At 39.4% G+C, this 7,500-nt stretch overlaps 1 protein-coding gene across 1 annotated transcript in view; it reads left to right on the top strand.

The window, feature by feature from the left end:
- The window catches only part of LOC307271080 (uncharacterized protein), a 55,379-nt gene that overhangs the window by 820 nt on the left and 47,059 nt on the right, over window positions 1-7,500 (top strand). The gene's annotated exons all lie outside the window — the stretch shown is intronic.

The raw sequence follows: 7,500 nt of genomic DNA on the forward strand, positions 1-7,500 counted from the left end.
TTTTCTGGCATACTAAATAGTAGGGAAGTATGGGGAATGATTTTTTTTTTAATCTTTTTGATTTATGTTCATTTCACTGTATTTGCTTATAGAATGAAACGAAATGCTGTTGTTCACTCGCTATCATTGTGTGAAACATTAATAAGTAGCCCACATAGCTAAAATGATCAATCTCTAAAAAAATAAAAATATTATTTGTAGAGTAGTATAACACCATTTACAGAAACAAAACTCACAAATTGCTTGACAAAAAAAAAAAAAAAAATAAATGAAAATGTAAAGTTATATTAGGCCTACTACAAAATAGGTAACCAGTGTCACTATTGCCTTGTTTGTATTGAATGCCACACATGACATTAAAGTGACCTGACAGAATACAGATATACAGTATATAGCCTAAATAATAAACACTTACACATTTGCTTTCATCTAATATTCCTACGCCCTTAAGAAACATGTGTTAAACTTTACATATCTTTTTTTTTCTGTCACATAGATTAAAATAACGATTTTAAAACAGAACAAGCAGCATTTACATATGTATTTTGTCCTGTTTTTGTTCCACTTACTCAAACCTTAAACACTTAGAGACGACGTGAGGAATGTTCCCATGACTGAAAACATTCCTAACATCTCTAAAACCATTTGTTACAGTTATTTAAATTATTTTAGTTCCACAGTCTGAGGTTCTACTGGTTTCTACTCCAACCAGTGATTTAAAGCTGCAGTGTGTAGAATTTTGGGGTTTTATTTCCTAGCAGAGGAAAAATGAGACTGTTTCAGAAATATTTAAAAGTTCCTCATAGTGACTTTAATTTTGGTTCTTGGTTGCTACAGTAGAACATAAATATATTTAGACCAAATAGAATAAATGAGCAAAGAGAGTGAGGTGCTTTTTTTTTAACAACAACCCATTAAAAACATCACACCAGTCTATAGCTGAACAGAAGCTGTCAGAGAACCCGCTGTGTGTGTGTGTGTGTGACTCTCTGTGTGTGTGTGTGACTCTCTCTGTGTGTGTGTGTGTGTGTGTGTGTGTGTGTGTGTGTGTGTGTGACTCTCTCTCTGTGTGTGTGTGTGTGTGTGTGTGTGTGTGTGTGTGTGTGTGTGTGTGTGTGTGTGTGTGAGAAAACCTGCTGTGTTTGGATCCATTACAGTCTGGCACTTTTCCAACACTGGGCCCATCTGTCTCTATGTGATGTTTTTGCTATAACGGTCTTTCTTTCTTTCTTTCTTTCTTTCTTTCTTTCTTTCTTTCTTTCTTTCTTTCTTTCTTTCTTTCTTTCTTTCTTTCTTTCTGTCTGTCTGTCTGTCTGTCTGTCTGTCTGTCTGTCTGTCTGTCTGTCTGTCTGTCTGTCTGTCCTTCTTTACTCCTCTAGCTGCTTGAATCCCACTAAGATGGAGAATATGCTCTTAAACAGTGAACATTTTAAAGCTGGAGTGCGTAACTTTTTCATGTAAATTAATGTCTGTGTTACATTCAAGCCATCAGCCAAACGAGTTGACACAAAGTTGATTAAGCCTATTATCAGCTCCACAAAACTCTCTCTGTATTTCTGGGTGTGGCAGCGTTTACAAACTGGTGCCCCCCCCCCCCCCCCCCCGACACTGGCCCAAGAAGAGCCCAAGACATGTTTCAGTTGTTGATTCTACTGCTAAGAAAAAACCTGGACGTATACAGCAGAAGGTATAAAATCCATGTGCCATCACTGAAGGCTTTACCTCATGTAGATGGCGATGCACCGTCGACAGTGTTGTTGTAATTACTCAGAATATTCCTTATGGGAGCGACAGAAGTTACACACTATAGCTTTAATCTTGCTCTTTCTAAAGCACATTGTTATTCAAGGTTCATCACTACAGTGACATGGCAAAAAGAAGCATCGTCATTGTGTAGCCAAGTGAGTGTGTTGGGGTCCCAGCTGATAAAATATTAATATTTTGTGTGTCAAAGAACAAAAACATCTTGTTGGTGAATAATTGATGTAGAAAGTGCAGTAAAAACCCTGCAGTCAGATTAGGGATTTAACTTTTCATTTTCAAGCTTTATTAGACAGTACAGAGTTGAAATGGAGAGAGAGAGACAGAGAGAGAGAGGAGGGATGACCTGCAGTAAAGGTCCACGGGTCGGATTTGAACCCGCGACCACTGCAACGAAGGCCGGAGTCAATATGGTACACGCTCTATCCACTACACCACCGGAGCGCCCAGGATTTAACTTTTTAATGTCTCATGTTTCTAGCAAATCCCACATTTCTAAAACGTCCTTCAAAAACAGTTTATTACGTGGCACTGTCTGATAAATACTTGGTTCTGATTTGTCAGTCACGTCATTCTACAGGTCTGTTATTTCCAGCAAGACAGACCGCTGTCAAGGGTATAATGATGACCGTTTCCAAAGGACCTACGTCATAGTTTTGATGGATAGACGTCCACACACAGGGCTACTACTCGTTCAGAAAACAATGGAATACTTTTTCAACATGATTTTGCATGTATCAGGAAAGCAGGGAACACAGGAGTCATGGTGAATTATTAATGTAGAAAGTGCAGTAAAAAACCCTGCAGTCAAGATTAGGGATTTAACTTTTTAATGGCTCATGTTTCTTATGTTTTTCAAATCTCACATTTCTTAAGGCTATTTTTCCCCCCAAAAAACAATAATCAAAACTAGATTAAAGTTACCAAATATCAACATTTTTAGTAGTTGTCTAAACCTAGTAGTGGCTGTGGCTCAGTTGGTAGAGCGGGTCGGCTGATGATCAAAGGGTTGGAGGTTCGATCCCCGCCCTGCCACTTGTGTCATAGTTGTTGTGTCCTTGGGCAAGACACTTCACCCACCTTGCCTCGTGTGAATGTCGATAGTTAGCTGCTGCTATCGGTGTATGAACGAGTGTTTGAATGGTAACGTGGGAAAGGAAAACAGGTCTCCCTTGAAAAAGAGTCTCCGGACTCAATGGGATTTACCTGTAGAAATAAAGGTTAAAAAAAAAAGTAGTTTTTTATTAAGAGCTTTAGGGATATCTGCACGTTTCACAACACAGGTAAAACATATTTTTTTCAAGCACTGCTCAATCTTGAGATTTGTCTATCTATCTATCTATCTATCTATCTATCTATCTATCTATCTATCTATCTATCTATCTATCTATCTATCTATCTATCTATCTATCTATCTATCTATCTCTCCCTCTCTTCCATAACATGTCTTCTTTCATACTAGTATAAATCAAAAGGTCCAACATGTACATTCAGGTGTTTATTTGACTAAACCTTGTCTGTTTGCGTCTGTATATTTCTCCTATACAACCATCTTTAACGGACATTATCTCAACATTAGTTTTTTCCCCCCAAAAATCTCAACTTCTAAAGCACTTTTATTTTGTCATTATACAATTAACAGTGTGATGTGTCATTAGTCTCTGTAGTTTAGTGAGCAGATCTTTACAGCACAATCAGCTGTGTGTGTGTGTGTGTGTGTGTGTCTTTAGCTGTGTGTGTGTGTGAGTGTGTGTGTGTGTCTTTAGCTGTGTGTGTGTGTGTGTGTGTGTGTGTGTGTGTGTGTGTGTGTGTGTGTGTGTGTGTGTGTGTGTGTGTGTGTGTGTGTGTGTGTGTGTGTGTGTGTGTGTGTGTGTGTGTGTGTGTGTGTGTGTGTGTGTGTGTGTGTGTGTGTGTGTGTGTGTGTGTGTGTGTGTGTGTGTGTGTGATGCTGACTCTTTACTTTAACGCCATAAAATCTTCCTGACTTTTACTTTTATTTTCTACATCACTGAATCTCGTTCTCTCCCTCTCTCTCTCTCTCTCTCTCTCTCTCTCTCTCACTCCCTCTCTCTCTCTCTCTCTCTCAGCAGAATTCAGTTAACGTCTGAACCTCTTTTAAAGGTGCAGTCAGTGATTCTGGAGATCGCGTGTTGTCTAAATCACTTTTTGGTCAATATCGGTGAATATCTCCTCATGATCTGCTATCTGTCTGTACTGTATGTGTGAGCTGGTAAGAAATCCAAGTGTTAATACACAGCCTAGGCTCTGTAAACGGGCATGTTGCTAGCTACGGTGGCCATTTGTTAACATACATGTTTACAGAGCCTAGGTTGTGTATTTTCTCTGATTTTTAACCACTACACCACGAGGGCACCCCAAGGGTTTTAAAGGGCTGAAACTGTTGGTGGTTAGTTTAATGGTAAGGGCAAGCATTGCATTTTCTTTCTACCGATTTTGTGCATTTTTTGCAACTTCAACTTAAAGGTGCAGTGTGTAATATGACATCATCAAGAAAGTTCTACAAAGTTCTAGAATGCAACGCTCCCTGGATAACCCCAACCCTTTTGAATAATAACAGAAGCTACAGTGGCCTTCAAGGACAAGAACAATTCTAAAGTTTAAACAATGCACCTGATGACATTCCAACCAACATGGATGCCTCTATAAGACTTGCCTGCTCAATGTACAAAATGTAATATTAATATTTGTAATTCTCCGCTCAGGAGGATAATTCAGATTATTGGCACAGGTGATTTTACACCAACGAGGACATATTTATGAATGAGGATATTGAGTTTAGCTAATAAATGACTTAAAATGTTACACAGTGTCCCTTTTTAATAGCTGATTCATTCATACACTGATTATTTCCCCCAAAGTAACTGTGCTGTCAGTCTGTAGAATCTGTTTGCTATGATTTCCAAACACTATCAACGCTCATTCAGTCAACAGCCGCTCTGCACTCAGGAAACGATTGTTCTTGAGGTTAAAATCTAACTTCCTGTTTGGATGAATGTTTGCTAACATGCTGACAATGATACAGCAGTTATGTAACAGATAGTCAATGCCTCCCTCTCTCTCTCTCTCTCTCTCTCTCTCTCTCTCTCTCTCTCTCTCTCTCTCTCTCCGTGTCTCTCCCTCTCTCTCTCTCTCTCTGTCTCTGTCTCTGTCTCTCTCTCTCCCTCTCTCTCTCTCTCTGTCTCTGTCTCTCTCTCTCTCTCTCTCTCTCTCTGATGGTTTCTGTGGCAGGAAATGTTTTGTGAATCTTTATATCTGGGCGTGTGTGTGTCTGTCTGTATGTCTGTCTGTCTGTCTGTCTGTCTGTGTGTCTGCAGCATTTCCTCTCTGATCAAATCATCTCAGCTGATCGTAATGTGTCTCACTTAGAGCAGCATTTACAGTAACACAAACTCCACTGTACCCACTTACTGTTTATTACCTCATGTGTTTAAACCTGCAGTGTGTAGAATTTTGGGTTTTATTTCCTAGCAGATTTTGTAGAAAGTAATTATAATATCCATAAGTACATTTAATTTAGTGCATAATAGCTGAACAAAATGTTTTGAATTTTTTATTTTTCCCTTAGAAAGGGTCTCATATATGTCCATATTTCTGAATATTTTGGACCAAGGCCTAGTGCCGCCATCTTGAAAGTGTCATAGTTGGAATTTCATCAGGTGCATTGTTTAAAATTTAGAATTGTTCTTGTCCTTGAAGGCCACTGTAGCTTCTGTTATTATTCTAAAGGGTTGGGGTTACCCAGGGAGTGTTGCATTCTAGAACTTTGTAGAACTTTCTTGATGATGTCATATTACACACTGCACCTTTAAGGTAGTTTGTGACAAGGTGTGCTATCAGTGTGTGTGTGTGAATGGGTGAATGTGGTAAGAAATGTAAAGCGCTTTGGGGCTGAGAAAATTGGTTAAAAGCACTTTATAAATCAAGTCCAATTACATCTATAAGGTTAGAAACAGTCTCATTTGTCCTCTGATGATCATAAATTACATGTCACAGCAAACGAGACCATCAGTGCAAAGAATGCTATTTTTATATAGTTTTTCTTAATGCCTTTGTCATGGGTGTACGGTCACAACAACAACTTCTCTGATGCAGTTTTTTTGTGGGCCTTGCACAGTAAATGCTGCGTCACCACACAGATATTGACGCCTACGTTGACTGGATATAGTTTTGATAGTTATAATTATTGCTCAAATAACGTTAGACACTGTAAGACAATGTGGAGTAGAGTTGGGTGGTAGTATACAGTGATATCATATCCGGGGGGTATTTAAAACATATCAATGGTATACCTTTTAATTAGCCTCAGTAAAAACATGTGCTGTGTAATGCTTGGTGTGTGTTTGTAATAATTGCCTTCAAAAGCCTGGGTTTGACGTATATAATTATTGTGCCAGGCCCAGGAAGAGCAGATTAGTTTTAATTTTCTGCCTACAGACACACACGCACGCACGCACACACACACACACACACACACACACACACACACACACACACACACACACACACACACACACACACACACACACACACACACACACACACCCTTTCTAAAGTGTGGTGTCTGGGATGAGCTCAGTCATGTTTAAATTTGAGGTAAATGTTCAAACGGAAGTTTTTGATAATTTTCTGTAATATATTCCAGTCATTATAAAACATGTTGTGGCGGGTTGCTCCGGTGGTGTAGTGGATAGAGCGCGTACCATATTGGCTCTGGCCTTCGTTGCAGTGGTCGTGGGTTCAAATCCGACCCGTGGACCTTTACTGCAGGTTATCCTCTCTCTCTCTGTCTCTCTCTCTCTTTCTCTCTCTCTCTCTCTCTCTCTCTCTCTCCCCATTTCTACTCTGTACTGTCTAATAAAGCTTGAAAATGCCCATTTCTAACAGAATAACTTTACTTTAGAGTTTCTTTGGCTGTGGCAGGATTTAGGCAGTTTAAGTCTTATAAAACTTAATGTAAAGTATTTGGTTGGCGTTCAGATAAACAAACATGTTCCTATAGAATGTGTGTGACCTGTTTGCATGAAGCGTGTTGGATTAGCAGAGAGAAAGGGCTGCTTTGTGTGTGTGTGTGTGTGTGTGTGTGTGTAGGGGGGTTTATTGGTGTGTGTGTGTGTAGGGGGGTTTATTGGTGTGTGTGTGTGTGTGTGTGGGGGGGGGGGTGAATTGAAGTGTGTGTGTGTGAATGAGTGTTTGTGTAAGGAGGGTGAATTGAAGTGTGTTTGGTAGTGAGAGAGAAAGAGAGAGAGTGTGTGTGTGTGTGTGTGTGTGTGTGTGTGTGTGTGTGTGTGTGTGTGTGTGTATTGATGTGTGTGTGTGTGTGTTCTTCCAGCACAACGGGGATGTTGTCCGGTTGCCTGGTTGCTATAGGAACCAGAGGGGGGACGGGGGGGGGCAGCACTAAACGTCTCCGCGGCAACAACATGAGCAATGTCCAACTGAGACTAGATTTAGGATGAGGTCGAGTAGTTTGGAAACAAAACATAATCATTCACGGAAAATGTTATTCCTCATTTCATCCTTCTCCTAAGGTTGGCCTAAATATAGTCCATTTACTATTAGTAGTTCCCTGTTCTCGTGTGCAATAATTCCTTTTTTTTTTTTTTTTTTTTTTTTTTTTTTTAATTCTTTTTATTTTGTTTTTTTTGTAACAATAATCAAACAAACAAACAACACCAGACAATACATACAAACTAAGAAAAGACAGAAAAAAATAAGAAA

This window comes from Ammodytes marinus, assembly GCF_949987685.1.
Source record: "Ammodytes marinus genome assembly, contig: scaffold_38, whole genome shotgun sequence".
Lineage (NCBI taxonomy): Eukaryota > Metazoa > Chordata > Actinopteri > Uranoscopiformes > Ammodytidae > Ammodytes > Ammodytes marinus.